We start from the raw sequence: 18,193 nt of genomic DNA, 5'->3' as shown, positions 1-18,193 counted from the left end.
GGTCCCATGCCCAGCAGGGACGCCCCTGCTGCTTATGTTCTGGGGGAGCTACCATGGGCACTTCAGTATCTCCCCCGGGACGCTTGGTGGCAGCCTCCATGGTTGACGGTGATTCCCCAACCACCCGCAGGGCTCCATGGGAGATGGAGTCCTCCACAGCCTGGTTGGGGGCTTGGATGTTCGCTAGGGGAGCTGCATGGACTCAGCAGCCTGGCTGGACGAATCTTCAACCCCACCTGGAGGTGCAATTATGACCAGGTGGTCAAGCACCTGGAACACTTCCGGGTGGGTTATAAAAAGGGCCAGCCACCACCACTCGAGGAGCCGGAGTTGGGAGGAAGGTGACGAAGCTTGAGGAGGAGTGGTGGTAAAGGAAGGAAGACAACTGTTCTGTGCTTGTGTTTTGGGGACTGTGTTTGGGCTGTGTGGCACGGAGAAGACGTGTCCCACAGCCGAAGACAAATAAAAGTATTTGTACTTTTTATACGTGCCTCCGTGTCCATCTGTGTCAGGTCAGGCGCCTATATAGCGCCTTTGTTACAACATCTACTCTGATTCGTTTGCTGGTTTACACCCAAATGATCTATATGAAATAAAGGTCTATTCTTATTCTTCTTATAACCTTTGGGCTGAGCCCACCACCCTTGAATTTTTCTGAGTACGTAACAACTGTCCATTTTGCTCGGTTATAACACATCTGCTGATTTCTGAGCCACCTTCCAGTATGTTTTGTGTGTGATATTTTTGCCTTCATTGTTCACTTGCCCTTTATCTGGGTTCCTGATGTGCCTGAACAGGTTTCTGACATTTATTAACCCTTCCTACTCTTTCTTTAAGATGAATGCTACATTATCCTAAATGACTATGTGACCCCTAAGTCTAATTTTTCTTCCACATTCTTTAGTAGTCCCTGTTACTGCTGGTAAGTTATCTACTTCCTCCCATGTGAAGACCTTAGAAGGATGCGAGTTTAGACTCTCCGCTATGTCACTGTCTGTATATTTTAATTCCCTTTACTATTCCTGATTCACTTGACCTCCTCCTTGACTCTTCTTTTACTATTAAAATGCTGTTAGAATCTCTTAGGGTGGTCTTTCGCCTTATCTGCTATTCCTCTCTGACTGTATTTTAGCCTCCCTGATATCCTTCTTAATGGTTGCCCTCATATTCTCATACGCTCTACGATTCACTTTGGAGTTTTATGCCTTTTATGTTTTATTCAGCTGTTTTTTCCTTTTTAACTCTTTATTAACCCACTGCAGAGTTTTTTTTAATTTCCTATTAATTCCAATTGTAGGTCTGTATCTGTCCTGCATTACAACATTTTTAAACCTTTTTTTTTTCCACTGCTCCTTGACTGTTTCCACATTTAATAGCTTATCCCAATCCATCCTCCTTAGACTTTGCCGCATCTGCTCAAAATATGCCCTACCAAACTTAAACTTAACAATTTCAGTCTTTGCATCTGCACTCTCACAAATCACTGAATTATATTATGGTCATGTGACCCTAGTGGTTCAATCACCTCTACACCCTCAAGTCTATCCTGACCATTTCACCCCACGCTGGTGTGTTAAAAACAGTCACTGATTTGGTCTAAAAACTCTTGTACTCCGATATTTGCAAGGTTATCCCAGTTAATGTGTGGATAGTTAAACCTCCCATGATTATAATACCCCTTTATAAACTTGCTTTTTGATATTACTAAAAGATGTGCATTAAAATTACTGTTGCATTGGGTGGTCTATAATAAACTCCTACAATAAGGCCTCTTTCTCAAATGTTTTCCAGGTGAAGCCAGACGTCCTCACTAAGATGGAGCTCTTTGTCCAACTGAAGAGGACTTGTGTTTAAATTCTATTTGACATAAACAGCAACCCAAACCTCCTTTTCTGCTCTGTCTGTCCTTCCTATAAAATGTGTATCCCTCTGTGTTCTGCTCATCATCATCGTTTCTATTATTGCTATAATATCATAATTATGCTCTGCTCCATACAATTCCAGCTCACTTGTTTTATTTTTGATTCTTTAAGATTTAAGGCGAGCAATTTTTAATTTGTTACGTCATGCTGCTCTCTGAAGCAACACGGCAGGTAGTCATGTTAGCATTGACGGTGCCCTTCAGACATGCTTAGCTCCAGGTGGATTAGCTGTTCTGAAGGGCAGGTGGCATGGCATTGCTCCTCTTGATCCATGGCCACCATAATCTCCATTCTGCTGGCCCTGTGATGGATTTGATGGCCTTCAGTGACACCCAGTGCTGCACACCTTAATTTGGGAGACTCTGTGCATGCTGACCCTGTCTGTGGCAGTCCTGCCACCTGGCTCACTTTTTCACATTGGTCAGCTCCATTCGGTCTTCTCAGGGCACCATCACCTCCTACATGACCACCTTCCCTTTCTACAAAATATTGTACTTGACACTTCTGAACTCACTGCTATTCTCACTGTGGTTAAAGGTGTCACCCTACAAGACTAAGTGCCATTTTTAAAACGGAGGCTTAATACCAACGTCACTTTTGCAACAAAAGACTGTTATGATTCACTAGTATGGATTTTATTTATCTCAGATTGCTTGTGTCTTTCCCCTAATCGGGCCTCCTTGCCTTTCTCGGCTGGATACGTCAAGTGCAGGGATTTGATTCTGTGCTGTTTTTATTTGCTACTCCCAGCTGAAGACAACCTGAGATGTTTACACAACTGATTTGAGAAATCTGTCTGCTGATGACCGGCCTTAGAAACATCAACTGTCATGTTATTGGAGTCGCCTTCACACTGGAAACCCAGCCGAGGTTGATCAAGGCCTGATTTGTGTCTCAGTTATAATTTATTACATTTATTATGCTTTTGTCACCTACTCAAAGTGCCACATATGGACAGTGGAAGCCACCTCAACCACTACCAATGTGTAGCACCCACCTCAATTATGGCTTGGTGTCCAGGAGGCAGATATTGACGTGTCAGAGATGACTATTAGCGAAAGATTTCATGAACAGAAATCCAGAGGCCACACTGCATGATGCCAAGCCCAAAACCAGGACGGCCAAGTTACAGTTTGTGAAAAAGGACTTCAAAGAGCCAGCAGAATTCTGGGAAAAGATCTTGTGGACAGACGACACACAGAGGAACCTGCATCAGAGTGATGGTGAGAGCAGAGTGGGCAGATGATCCAAAGCAGACTACCTCACCTGTTAAACATGGTGGTGCCAGGGGTGTTATGGCTTGGGCATTTATGGCTGTCACAGGTCCTGGCATACTTCTCTACATTGATGATGGAGCTGCTGATGGCACAAGTAATTCTGAGGTGAGGAGAAACATCTGATCTGCTCGAGTTCCAGTAAATGCTTCCAAACTCACTGGACGGCACTTCATCCTACAACAAAATAACGAAACCCAAAGATACAGCTGAGGCAACACAGGAGTTTGTCAAAGATAGAAAATCGGGAGTGCTCTCCACTCGACTTGGATATTTGAGGAGTAAACCGTAGGACAATGGTTATATTTTTAAATTATGTACATTAAAGAACCATCAGGGACAACTCAAATCAAATTAATAACATATTGAACAATTATTAGAAAAGTCAAGTTGAATAAATCGACTCTGCAGCTGCATAGATAGAAGGTCAATTAGGGTTATGTGTTATCTATCTATCTATCTATCTATCTATCTATCTATCTATCTATCTATCTATTATATAGTGCCTTTCATATCTATCTATCTATCTATCTATCTATCTATCTATCTATCTATCTATCTATCTATCTATCTATTATATAGTGCCTTTCACATCTATCTATCTATCTATCTATCTATCTATCTATCTATCTAAAGTACCTCTTGCAGTTAGTGGAAACAGTTGAAAAGTTGATAGAAATCTACATTTTGAACATAATACTTGTATGCAAGGTTTGGTTGACCCAAGTGAAAGCGAACTCAAGTTATCATGTTTACACACACACGGACATAATTCCAAAAATGGTATTTTTCGGACTCAGGGAGGTCTAAAACATCGAGATTCAATTTTTGGAGGGTTACAATACTTTCCCTACACTTCGTATACAAGAAAATAAAAATGGAAAATTCTTCAGTGGTCAAAGCAGTCACCTGATTTCCATCCAATTCAGCAGGACTTCCATATGCTGAAGAGAAAGCTTAAGGGGACAAGCCCCCAGAAAGCAGCAGGGGCTGAAGATGGCTGCATTAGAGGCTTGACAGAGCATCACCAGAGAAGACCCTCGGCACCAGGTGATGTCCATGAATCGCGGACTTCAAGCAGTCATTGCATGTGAGGGATATGTGACAAAGTCCTAAATATGACAATGGCTTTAATAGACCTGCCAGTGTCGTGTCCCAAACATGATGGTGCCACCCCTAAAATGAGGGGACCTTGTATAAAAGGTGTTGTGTGATGAAAATGTCTGTAAATCCCCTTAAATGAAAGTTGTCAATGTGCACTTTTATTGCATTTGAACTGTTTAATTTGTCATTTTAAACTGTGGAGCAGGACAAATGGGTCTTTGTCTCAGACATTATGGAGGGCACTGCAGATATCGTTCTAATCATCTACCAACAGCTTTTTGAGTTCATCTGTCTTTTTACTTTAGTTGGCCCATTTTATGTGTTACTAATGGCATAGTGCACACACATAACATACACTTTTGTTCAAATTCACGGTAAAACACAGAAATTCCAAGCATATTGACATAAGTTAAACCTCACAACGTCTCTTCATAACCCTCTCATTGAACTGTGGAGGAGAGGAAGACTAAAACTCCAATCAGCAGCACTTATGGGGAAAGCAAACCTGTGAGGGGTCCGTGGTCTGCACTAACACAAGGTCGAAAGAGAACATGGGACCTGGTCACAGATGGGGACTTACTGGTGACAGAGTCGTAGCTTTGAACCTTTGTTCGGGTCCCACCTAGCAGTAGTGAGGGAATCAGAGGAGAAACTCGAATGAGATGTCAGAGCTCAGGTGTGGCCTGGACTGGAATAGCCAGCGAGTAGCGTGAGAAGATAAGAGGCACAGATAAGCTCGAAAACCACAGGAACAGCATCTGACATCATGAGCAATAGATAGACAGATAGACAGATAGACAGATATAGATACAGATATAGATATATATAATAGAGAGAGAGACAGAGAGAGACAGAGTAGGCAACCGGCAAAGCTTAAAATAACACTTGACAGCCAGCAGAGCACAGCAGGGACAGCCTGCCACATCAAATGGTAAGAGAAAGAGGGAGTAGGAGGAAGGGAGGCTGAGAAACATATTTCAAGATGTGATCCTGGCACCAGATTATTTTCACCGTGCCAAGTATTTTCAACTGTGCAAGTAAAGCCAAAAGTAAAAATTCAAATGAAATCCATGCTACAATAAACATGAAACACATTAGCCGGTTTAGAGTTCACCCATGTGCAGACGTCAGGCCTCCTCTCCAGCTGTTCAGTGGACGACGACCTGCCAGCTCAGTAGTTGTGTGACATACCTGGTGGTGTTTATGGCATTAACACTGCGGTGGGGCCTTCCCAGAATGCTCTCTTTTGGTGGGCACACTTCTCTCACGCGAACATTAACTGTGCCACCAGACGGTCTCAGCCTGCTGTGCAGGGGCTGCTTGGAGGAGGCCTGCTGTGGTGCCCATTTAATAGGCCGCCACCTTTAAAATTGAGGACCTCTCGTCTCGAGTGTGCTCGGAGGTCTCACAGGATGACCCTGTCGTCCCCTTTATACTCTTTATCGCATAGACCAGTGATTCTTAAAGTTTTGCTTCTCACAGCCCAATCTTGCCTTTCGCGGTGTCTTTGAGACCCCTGCCAGCAGCAGTCGTAGGAGAGCGATGTCGATTGCTTAAACTGTCTGTGGCGACCCATCGCGGGACGCTTTACAAACCGTGCACAACCCTATCTCAATGAATATAATGGCGAGTGGCGAACTATGGTTTTAGAAACTATGGTGTGGGCCTTAGTAAAATGATTTAAATCCCAAACACTTCGCACTCTGACGTCCTCCCCACGTCCCTTCTTTACCCCAAAAACCTCCAGCAATTAGAATGAAAGAACAGGCAGGAGAAAGTGGCACACCTTTAACTATATCTATTATACAACATCTCATTGTAAGTAGTGCCATACAAGCAAAGAGAACGTGGCTTTGCCAACCAGGACCATACCACCTGGTAATGCTCGAGGTGTCATCTCAGGTGACTTTTAGTCTCATTGGATTCTTCCTGGCCAGCTCATCATCGGCAGGCCCGGCCAGCCTGCTTTCTCTGGTCATCATCGGCTGTGTTTTTGTCAGGATGCAACATGGCCTTTGCCAGCCTCTCCCTTTATTGTCCTGACAAACACACACCTTCAGCACATAAAGACACACCAAATATGTGCCAGCCTGTATGCTGCACATCTCTCCTTTCACACTCCACCACTGACGTGGCTATCAAATCACTTTTTGTGCACTTTGTTTGTTGTCTTGACCATTCGTGACCGAGTCGGAGTCACATTGACATTTGGACTTTCACGCCATCCGGTAGGACAGAGCTGACATCTTTCCGCAGGCCTGTTCACCCTGGTGTTTTTCTGTCCCTCAGCAGGCACACGCGACTGGCTTTTCAGACTGTTTGTGTGTCACCCTTGTGGACTGTTGGGTTGCCCATCTGCTTTGTGGTTGTTAATAGTTTATGGTTACGACCTTCAGGCTCCATTGCTGAACTGGAAAGCTCAGGTGAACAGGATGGCAGCCCAGGCACACGGACGATTTCACAGGCTACAAGAAGGGAGCGATGGCGCTGAGCTTGTTACGTGTTAGCCTGGCCTTTCCCTGCCTTGTGGGTTTGTCTTCCTCTTTGTGTCTTCTTTGTTCGTTTTCAGGTGTGTTCCACGGGTTGAGGTAACCTCTCGTAATATTCTTGTGGATTGTTAATCTTACTCGGTATCCATGTTCATTGTACTGTTCTCTGCTCTTCCTTGTAGTTTGTGAGTGGTGGGACCACCCTTGTGTTACTACTATGGGACCCCCAGACCATATATTGAGGATGGGAGGCAAATCCCTTAGCCACTCTGGACTGTTCTGTTCTTTTCTGAGTGTTGATTTTTCTGTTCTTGAATTTTGCTCTGTCAAAGATTTGGATTTTTTTTACCTTGGATTGACTTTTTAGGAAACGTCTTTTGGTTAATTTTATGCTCTTTTGTTTAAATAAATTAATTCATCTTTCATAAAGATTCTTTGTGGACTTGTATTTCAGGCCAAAGTTTTTTTTATGCTTTTCCTTCACTTGAAGAGGCATTTTGATATATTTTGGGACTTGGACATAATTATTTTTAAACTTTAAAAGCCGTTTCACGTTCTGGGGTTTCCTGAGTAGGCCTGAGGCCTGCCTGAGAGTTGGGAGGTGAGGCTGCCTGGTGGACAGGGTCAGATTCAGCAAAGCTGGCTGTGCTCAGTCGGCAGAGTCACTAAGAGAGCCATTACTTCTACACAAAACTTAATAACTTCAATATATTAACTACTACTTTACAAATGGTGTCCTACGTTCACTCTGGGTCCCTTTATAGAATCTTATATTTTGTCTACAGATCTGTGGCCATTCATTCTGACGAATACATCAAAACAGAAGATAACAGGAAGGGGACATTTCTTTTGTGTGGTGCCCCAGAGTGCTGTGTGGTGAGGCTCAGCCATTTAACTTCCTGAGCAGCCCCTGTCCCTGGCGGTTGATCCTTTGTGAATTTCTTTCCCAAGGAATTGCTTCAAGGGTCCAGGAGAACATGTGGAAGCCCAGGGGTCTCGTGCCTAGATCTCCCTCTGGTGGTCTGGGGGTACAGTTGAACCCCAGACAGCTCAATGGGGCCCACTTACAATACAAAGGCTGCCCTCTGGTGAGCTGATGAGCTCACTACATGTCAGTGCCTAAAGTCTGTAGGACCCTGTGAGTCCACCCAGGAGATCGTTAGGACAATCTGGACGAGAACAGGCCAAATAACATAACGTTGAGTTTTGAGGGTCTCTAAAGTCCCACTCTCTACCACAGTAGCACCTCCTGCTGGTTAGTCAGCGTCTCTAACTCTATGCATATTACTTTCTTCTTAATATTATTAGAATGTTTAGCTATTATTCTGTGAATGCTATATCTTTAAAAAGGAAGAAGTTACAGAGATGAAGTGGACACCTTGACAACTTTTAAATGAAGAATTGGGACAACTTGGGGGACTACTGGGACACACGTGTGCCCGTTACTATAACATCACTTATTATAAATGCTGCTTTAAGGCAGTCAAGCGTATCCACACTACACAGCTGTCCAGTCTGATCATAGGGGTTTGTAAGCTTTTCATATTTCCATAATCTTAAAGGTTCTTAGCACGTGTCACCCATTAATTAGAATTAGAATTAGAATTAGAATTAGAATTAGAATTAGAATTAGAACAATCTAGACGAGAACAGGCCATTCAGCCCAACAAAGCTCGCCAGTCCTATCCACTTGTTTCCTCCAAGAAAACATCAAGTCGAGTTTTGAAAGTCCCTAACGTCTTACTGTCTACCACACTACTTGGTAACTTATTCCAAGTGTCTATCGTTCTTTGTGTAAAGAAAAACTTCCTAATGTTTGTGCGAAATTTACCCTTAACAAGTTTCCAACTGTGTCCCCGTGTTCTTGATGAGCTCATTTTAAAATACAAGTCTCGATCCACTGTACTAATTCCCTTCATAATTTTAAACACTTCAATCATGTCACCTCTTAATCTTCTTTTGCTTAAACTGTAAAGGCTCAGCTCTTTTAATCTTTCCTCATAATTCAACCCCTGTAGACCTGGAATCAGCCTAGTCGCTCTTCTCTGGACCTTTTCTAGTGCTGCTATGTCCTTTTTGTAGCCTGGAGGCCAAAACTGCACACAGTACTCAAGATGAGGCCTCACCAGTGCATTATAAAGGTTGAGCATAACCTCCTTGGACTTGTACTCCACAGATCGTGCTATATAACCTAACATTCTGTTAGCCTTCTTAATGGCTTCTGAACACTGTTTGGAAGTTGATAGCTTGAGTCCACTATGACTCCTAAATCCTTCTCATAAGGTGTACTCTCGATTTTCGACCGCCCATTGTGTATTCAAACCTAATATTTTTACTTCCTATGTGTAATACTTTACATTTACTGACATTAAATTTCATCTGCCACAAATCTGCCCAAGCCTGTATGCTATCCAAGTCCTTCTGTAATGATATAACGGATTCCAAATTATCTGCTAATCCACCTATCTTGGTATCATCTGCAAACTTAACCAGCTTGTTACTTATATTCCTATCTAAATCATTTATATATATTAAAAATAGCAGCGGCCCTAGCACTGACCCCTGTGGAACACCACTCTTAACATCGCCAGTTCTGATGAGGTTCCTCGCACCATCACCCTCTGCTTCCTGTGTCTGAGCCAATTCTGCACCCATCTAAAAACATCACCCTGAACTCCCACTTCTTTTAACTTGATGCCCAACCTCTCATGTGGCACCTTATCAAATGCTTTCTGAAAGTCCAGATAAATAATATCATAAGCTCCACTTTGATCGTATCCTTTTGTTGCCTCCTCATAGAATTCCAACATGTTAGTAAAACACGACCTCCCCTTCTGAACCCATGCTGACTGTTCAGAATAACTCCTGTCCTTGTCATGTGTTGCTCAATCTTATCCTTAATAATTCCTTCCATTAATTTTCCTGTGATGCTTGTTAAGCTTACTGGCCTATAGTTGCTTGGATCTGCCCTGTCACCCTTTTTATATAATGGGATGATATTTGCCATTTTCCAGTCCTTTGGAATCTCTCCAGTGCACAGTGACTTCCTAAAAATATGTGTCAAGGGTTTATATATGTACTCACTAGCCTCCTTAAGAACACGAGGATAAATATTATCTGGGCCTGGTGATTTGTTTGATTTCATCTTATTTAATCTGAGCAGCACTTCTCCCTCTACAATTTCCAAATCCCTCAGTACCTCCTTAGTAGTTGTTTTACCTCTGAGGTTATCCACTTGCTCACTTGTAAACACCTCAGAAAAATGTAAGTTTAGGGCATCTGCTATTTCATTGTCTGTATCTTTTAATTCCCTTTACTATTCCTGATGAACTTGACCTCCTCCTTAACTGTTCTTTTACTACTAAAATACTGAAAGAATCTCTTGGGGTCTTCTTTCGCCTTATCTGCTATATTCCTCTCCAACTGTCTTTTAGCCTCTCTGATATCCTTCTTAATGGTTGCCCTCATTTTCTCATGCGCTACGGTTCTCTTTGCAGTCATTAGTCTTATATGCCTTATACAGCAGTTTTTTTTGCAACTTCTTTTTAAATCTTTATTAATCCATCGTGGAGTTTTTTTTAGTTTCCTATTACTTCCAAATTTAGGTATGTATCTGTCCTGCATTACATGTAAAACATTTTAAACCTGTTCCACTGCTCCTCGACTGTCTCCACATTTAAAAGCTTATCCCAGTCTATCCTACTTAGACTTTGTCGCATCTGCTCAAAATTAGCCCTACTAAAGTTCAACTTAACAATTTTAGTCTTTGCATCTGTACTCTTACAAAATACTGAGAATTGTATTACATTATGGTCACTTGACCCTAGTGGTTCAATCACCTCTACACCCTCAATTCTATCCTGATTATTACAGAATACTAAATCCAGACAGGCTTCACCCCTTGTTGGTGCTTTAACATGCTGTGTTAAAAACAGTCGCGATTACTTCTAAAACTCCTGCTCTTGTGCTCCTCCATCTGTAAGGTTATCCCAGTTAATATTTGGATAATTAAAGTCCCCATGACTATAATATCCCCTGTAAACTTGCCTTTTGATATTACTAAAAAGATGTGTGTTGAAATTACTGTCTGAATTGGGTGGTCTATAACACACCCTAAAATGAGACCTTTTCCCTAATATTTTCCAGGCGAAGCCACATGTCCTCACTAAGATGGGGCTCATCATCCAACTGAAGATGACTTACATTTAATTCCTGTTTGGCATAAACAGCAACCCCACCTCCTTTTCTGTTCTGTCTATCCTTCCTAAAAATGTGTATCCCTCTATGTTACACTCATCCCCATCTTTGTTATTTAGCCAGGTTTCCGTTATTGCTATAATATCATAATTGTGCTCTGCTACATACAACTCCAACTCACTTACCTTATTTTTGATACTTCTAGCATTAAGGCAAGCTATTTTTAATGTGTTAATCCTTCTATCTTTACGTGTTTGCTTAAAATTTACATTACTATGCATTTTTATTTCTACACCATTGTTTGTTCTTCCATGTATAGATCTAAATCTGGCCTGTCCTAAACTCCCTGCCCCCATTCCCTAGTTTAAACAATCCTCGACTAGCCTACACATACGCCTCCCCAATACATTGGTGCCCCTCCGGTTCAGATGTAACCCGTCACGGCGGAACAGGTCCCATCTGTTCCAAAAGGAGTCCCAATGCCCCATAAACCTGTACCCTTCTACCCTGCACCAAGATTTGAGCCATGCGTTAAGCCTTCTAATCTCCTCAATCTTACCTGGACTGGCGCGTGGCACAGGCAGAACTTCGGAGAAGACTACCTTGTCAGTTCTGCTCCTCAGCTTGGTACCTAACTCTTTGAATTTGGATCGCAGAACTGACAGACTACCCTTATGTATGTCATTTGTTCCAACGTGGACAATGACAACTGGATCCACCTCCGCTCTGGCCAAGAGCCTATCCACCCTTCCAGGGAGGTCTCCCACCTGTGCTCCTGGAAGGCAACACACCGCGAGACTCTCTCTCTGGAGCACACCTGCGCTTCAATCCCCCTAATGATTGAGTCCCCAACTATCACTACCTCTCTCTTTTTGGGAACTGGTTTTGAGGTGGCCCGTTGGGGCTCCTCAACCCTGCCTACCACCTCAGAATTATCAGAGTCACCGCCCAGCTCCGCCAGGACATGATAACGGTTAGACACTTCTAATTCTGGGGTTGATGCCCCGGACAGTGTGCACCCTTAACCTTACGCTTTGTGACCGTGACCCACCTATTCCTACCTGTTTGGTCTGGAATCTCCTCCCGCGCCACCTTAGGGGTGCACCTAATTGTGTCACCCATTAATTCCACCCAGCCGTCATCAGTCATAAGTGGCTGCAGCCTATCCTGACCCCATCTTGAACACACACCCTGCTGAAGCAGATGAACCCACTAAAGCTTCGACTGAAGTCCAGAGGCCCAGCTGCATGATTAGGTGGCCCCGCCTCCTTCGATTCGACATACAGGAGATAAGAACAGAACACAAAAGACATTTGACGAGAAATCAAAGAATTACAAATCTATTAAGAACAGAAATCTTAACATAGAACACAAAGTGATTTACAAACAATGACAAAAAAAGTAAATAGATAAGAAATAAACTTAAGGCAGGACAATAACCCTGGCTGAACCCCAATGTCCCGCCCCTCATTCTCGGCCCCCAACAGTCCAATCCCTCTGACCAGCCCCTGTTAGCCTCCACATATGGACACTGATAAGGGTTATTCTGTCACAGATACTCACGCACGCTCTCCACGCGGTTGGTCACCCATTCTTAGGACACACGATGGTTGTTATGGGCGTGTCCTTGGAGGTCATGACCTGAGTACTGTGATGTAACAAATGTCCAAGCTGTATGTAAGAGAAGCAAATGGATAAAAGAAACAATTCTATTTCTGGCTGAAAATCTTTGGGTTTCATTTGTTTGACTTTCAACTGTTTGCTTACATCCTTGACTTCATTTCTTGCTCTTTGTCTTACCCCTAATGGACGGTTTTCTTTGATCCAATTTTGATTTCATGTCCTTTTCCTGGTTACTCTAAATCTCAGCCACTGGACAGCTTGATTTGCAGATCTGACCGTCTCTTCAGAAGTCGCGCAGCTCGCTCATCAGCTCTCTGAATCTCCAGCCCTGTTGCTGCAATATGATGGGAACTTGGCTTTGTTACTGTGGGCCAGAGGTTTTACTCTTTTCCTCTCTCCCACTTTTGGGCTTTTCAAATTTGAAAGCCTCTGTTTAGTTCTTTTTGTTGGAGCTGTGCAGGTGTGAAGCCTGCTTGTAGAGTTTGCTGTGTAGCCCATTTTCATAGTGTACCCGCTTTTGGCGGATTGAGGTGCCCACATGGAAAACAAAAACCTGTCGTGAAGAAACAATTAAACTACAAGTGTTAAAACCAAAAAGAGCAACAGCGTGAGGATTCTGTTTTTTTGGTTTCTCCAGTGCCTTCAGCACCATACGGTCATCCCTGTTAACTGGTCGGCTCAGAGATAAGCAGGTGGATGAGCCTGTGGGGTCCTGGATGATGGACTATCATTCAGACAGACCACCCATTTGAGAGACTCAAGGACTGTGTGAGCAGCACAAGGGACAGGTCCGTCACCATCTCTCTTCACTCTGTGGACCCCTGACTGGAAATATAACAGCCGGTCAGGTCACTGACAGAAATTCTCAGAGGATTTTACACTTATGGGGGGTATCAATAAGGGGGACGAGACAAAGGAGTGGAGTCAGGGGGAGACCTCTGAGAACTGTCTGCAAGTTAACATCAGCAAAGCCAAGAAACAGCTGATTGACTTTCACCGCACCAAAGAGCCTCCATGTCTGCTCACTCTTTAGGGAGTAAATGTGGTCGCGATGCACTCCTCCAAGTATTTGGGGGTCCACATCAATGACAGGCTGGACTGGTCTAATAACACAGTGGAACTTGAGGAGAAAGGGCAGAGCAGACTGTAATGTGGGCAGTGACATCCATCCTTCACATCTTCTGTAACTTTGTGATGGCCAGTGTGGTGTGCTGGGCTGGTGACATCACATCAAGTGAAGCCCACTGAGTCAACAAGTGAATTAAAAAGGCAGGTCAGTTATGGGACACACTCTGGCCCCCCAGAGGTCATAGAAAAGGACGGAATGAAGACAAAACTGAATGCCAATATGAACAATGCGGCACATTCTGTCTCTGACAAAATGACCCTGAGGATTTTCAGCTGTGAATTGTTCATCAGAAGTGTGTCAGGAAACACCACTGGGGGCTCCTTAGTACCAACAGCAGTATCGCTGCATGGCGCCTTGCTGGCACTGGGACTGCCAAGTCAAACGTTTTCTTTCTTTTTAGCCATCCTGCTGTGGTCAGCCCACAGTGTCTATTTATATGTTTATTAATTTATTTATCGAGCTTCTGTAAAAAGGCAAATTTCCGCCAGGAGATAAATAAAGTTCTGTCTAATCTATCTAATCTAAAATAGCAATGAATTTAAAAAAATGACCTTCAAGATTTGAAGATAAGCGTCTTCAAAAGAAAATGATTTGAATAACCAAATGATCACATATTGCCATAAATAACACCAGCAAGATCAAAGTCTGCCGTCACTTCCTGGCACGCACCTCCAAGCAGACAGATGGCCCCGCTAAGCAGACTGACGAGCACAGGCAGCATCAGGACAACGTGGCTTCTGCTTTCTGGCAGCTTATTGAATGAAACGGGCAAAGGTGGCAAGCGTAAAAATTGAAACAAGATGTCCTTTTGACAAAAAGAGACGACATTTAGCATTCTCAAGGAAGAAGAAGAAGATAAGAAAGAGTTAAAGTCCTGACAGTCCAAATGTCACCGGTGTTAAATCCCAAAGCTTGGCAGTTGTGGCAGCCTGGAAACTGGGCAGAGAAATGAGGGGCTCTGAGTTTGTGAATTTCATAGAGAGAGCATTTGAAAAAGAAATGGCGACACAAGGATGAAGTTGGTCCTAATGTGTGGAGTTGTCAGACTCTCCTTGTGCTTCCTTGAATCAACTCCACCAACTGTGAGTCCCCAGATTTGTGTGCCTTCCGGCATGAAACGGCCTTCCTTCGTATAGCAGGAAGGGTCAATGCGTGGGCTCGCTTGGCATCTCAGTTTTGTTTGGCTGAAACTGAAGGAAAAACAAAAAACAATTAGGGGGTCTGAGTCTCAAAAACGCAAGTCAATGACAATGGAGGGAAGAGAAGTCAGTGAGTAGCAGAAACTCCTCACTGGTCAGCAAAGTGGCACGAAGGAAAACCTGCTGACACCAGAGCTGGACAGCCCTGAAGTAGACATTGACGAGTCCACTATGACCACTAGATCCTTCTCGTCGTTCTTAGTGTTTTATATGTTAAACCAAAGGGGGCAGGGCCACCTGATGGTACAGCAGTGGGGGTCTCTTCGCCATTTAAGGCCTGTGCCACCTCAGTTTAACGCTCTTGCTTGTGTTCTTTGGTTCATTTGATTTTGTAAATTCTCTTTGGTGATTTGTTTTCCACCTCATCTTTCTGATTTGGTTTTATTTTGTATTTATTTTGTTTCTTTGACTATTTCTGATATCAGCTGTTGATTTTGTACTTTTGAATAAACTTTATGATTGTTAAGAGACTCTATTTTTGTTTTTTGAGCCAGGGGTCACACTGCTCCCCTCTCCCTTTCTTGAGATGTATGGCTTGGCCCCTTGTGCTTGTAGGCTGCTCCTGCTTTATGCTTCAGGGCTTGGCTATATTGATATGGCAGGTCCTGCATACTGTCAGAGATGACTGGAGTGGCGACCCAGCCGGGATGCCCAGGAGGACCAGAGGAGGGCTTACATCCACCTCAGACCATGGGGGGGTGACCACCCTGGCTCCTATGGGCGCCCCTATGCCTACAGATCCCTGGAACTCAGCACTTCCACCACACCCGGCAGTGCTGGGGGGAAGAGGATCGGGGACACCTGGAGTGGTTCCGGGTACACAGCCAGTGCTTCCGCCACACAGGGGCGTGTCGGCGGAAGGTCACTGGAGGACACCTGGGGCACATCCGGGTGCATATAAAAGGGGCCGCCTCCCTTCAGACAATGGCTAGAGTCGGGTGGAAGAGGATGAGGTCTGGAGAAGAGACAAGGAGGTGGCCTGTAGGAAGAGACAAGGCATTGTATTGTGGCCAGGACTTTGGGGTTGTGTGGCACTGTACATAATGGTGAATAAACGTGTTGTGGATGACATGAACATGTCCACCTGTCTGTGTCCGGGCCGGCTGCCATAATACTTTGTGGGTAGAGGTGACCCACGTCATTCTGCTGCGCACTCTGTTAAGTAACAGTGTCCTCCTGCTGAGGGTCATGTTTCATACATCATCTGCTGTCCATGCTGAAGTAATAAACACCAAACAGAAGCAACAGCCAGCATGAATTTCCTGCCCAACATTTAGAAAACCTGCCAGCGTGAGTCAAATTTCATGAATTATTTAAAAAGAAAAGGACGTCCCCTGCGTACCCCAAGTCACAGTCCAGTACCACCCGCACGTCACTAGGGGTCACTGCACTCAGAGTCAGATCCTCGTTTGGTGACAGTAGATCCATTCACTTGATACCTGGCCGAGCTGCACCTCAGGGTCACCGTTGTCCCTTCTGATACTGCAGTGTCAGGAGTTATTGACACTTCTGTGTTCTTTGGGGAATCTAAAAACTGCAAGACATACGAAGAATGTTTAAGGGGTTTCAGTTATCAATGCAAAAAGTGAAAATGTAACCATGGACAGATGTGAGGAATTCCAAATGAGGAGGTGTAGTCCTTGAGCTCCACTGAAGCTGTGAGGGCCACATCAGCCATTACAGTACCTTCAGAAAATCTGCTGAGGTTTCAGGCTACGGTGGACAAACTTTGAGCTTTCCATTTGCACAATGCTTACAATACGCCGCAGTGTCAAGTGCTAGAAATCTTACATTTCACCTTCACTTGAATGCCTCACGCATTCCAACGTTTCCCATTATACACCACTCGACAGTGGATAAGAAGCTTGGAATGTCACAACAGATGACATGCAGTGTGGTCCCGTCCTCGTGCGTCACCTGCATTTCTGTCACATTCCTAATTAGGGTATTGCGTCACGTCAGGACCGGTGGGTCAGGAGGACACAGACAGCACTGGAGCTCTGCAGCTCTGACAGGTGGTTGTGTTCTCCATGATTGTTTCAATTCTGGGGACTACTGGCTTGTCTGGGTTGTCTGAAAATGAAAAATAAAACCACAGGGCGAATCAGGCATCCAACTGTAAGTAAAAAAACAAGGAGATGGACAAACAGATGAGAAGACAGGCTGAAACCGTCAGACGAAAGGAGGTTAGAAAATGAGACAGACAACAGGAAAGCAGACAAAGAACTGAAAATGTGTCTCGAAATCCGTGACTTCAGCACCAGAAGTTGTGTCGATGAGGGGCGACCTTTCGTTTTCTGGTGTAGTTGGACGGATTCTGTGTTGGACCAGATGGCTGAAGTTTATTTTTGCCTCTGAACCGTTATTTTTATGAATTTTATTAATGAACTGAACAAATATAAGAAACCATTGGACCCCCCAATCCCTAACCCTAACTTCAGCCAAACCAGCTAAATGATGACTCTCACGTTAAATAAATTACGTTACCGAGCCATTGACGTGACAAGCATATTAAACCTCAGAGCGATGAATCTGATGCACAGACTCGATTGTAGTCGCCTTCTTAGAGGACCAATGCTGCGTATTTGCACTGAAGCCCTTACTTGGTTTTACGTCAGTTTATATCGGCTTCCTGTTGTCACTTCACAGGACTAGCAACCAAAAATGTCCCTTGTTTTAAGCAGTGGCATGAAGTAAAGACCCTGATGTGGTTCACTCCCTGCATACTGAAAGGTTATGACAAGGAGAAGAAAGGGAGACAGCGACGTGTCAGACTGTTAGCACCCACCATAGTGACGGGTGAAGAGGCAGGATCTTCATTGAGTGGACTGGCCATTGATCGTGGCTCTAAGTAAAATCCCGTTGCCACTTGAGAATACTGTAGCATAAGATGAACGGGTTGGATAGAGAGGACCTTTTGGGAGGTTCGGGACTGTCATTGTGATTTCTGGGAATGCCAAGGAAACGGATGCACTATTTAAGTAGGGGTGCGAAAAGCCAGGAAGAGAAGGAAGAAAAGACAGCTCGAGTTTTTATGGTGGAGGAAAAAGACATGACCCATCTGAGTCCAGGAGAAAGAATGTTTTTGGGGAGCAGTCTGGGGAGGACACCTGGAAGATTCTGGAGACGCTGAGGGAAGTGAACTTTACCGTGAAAGGAATCGGAAGCAGCGTGAGCCGTAAAGCTTTTATTCTGGGATTGGCGTGTCTAAGAAACTGAACTATGGGGAAATAGGAGAATCGGATAAAAAAGACTA

The sequence above is a fragment of the Polypterus senegalus genome, chromosome 12 (genome assembly GCF_016835505.1).
Source record: "Polypterus senegalus isolate Bchr_013 chromosome 12, ASM1683550v1, whole genome shotgun sequence".
In the NCBI taxonomy this organism is placed as follows: Eukaryota; Metazoa; Chordata; class Cladistia; order Polypteriformes; family Polypteridae; genus Polypterus; species Polypterus senegalus.
Note: the sequence above shows the minus strand (reverse complement) of the source record.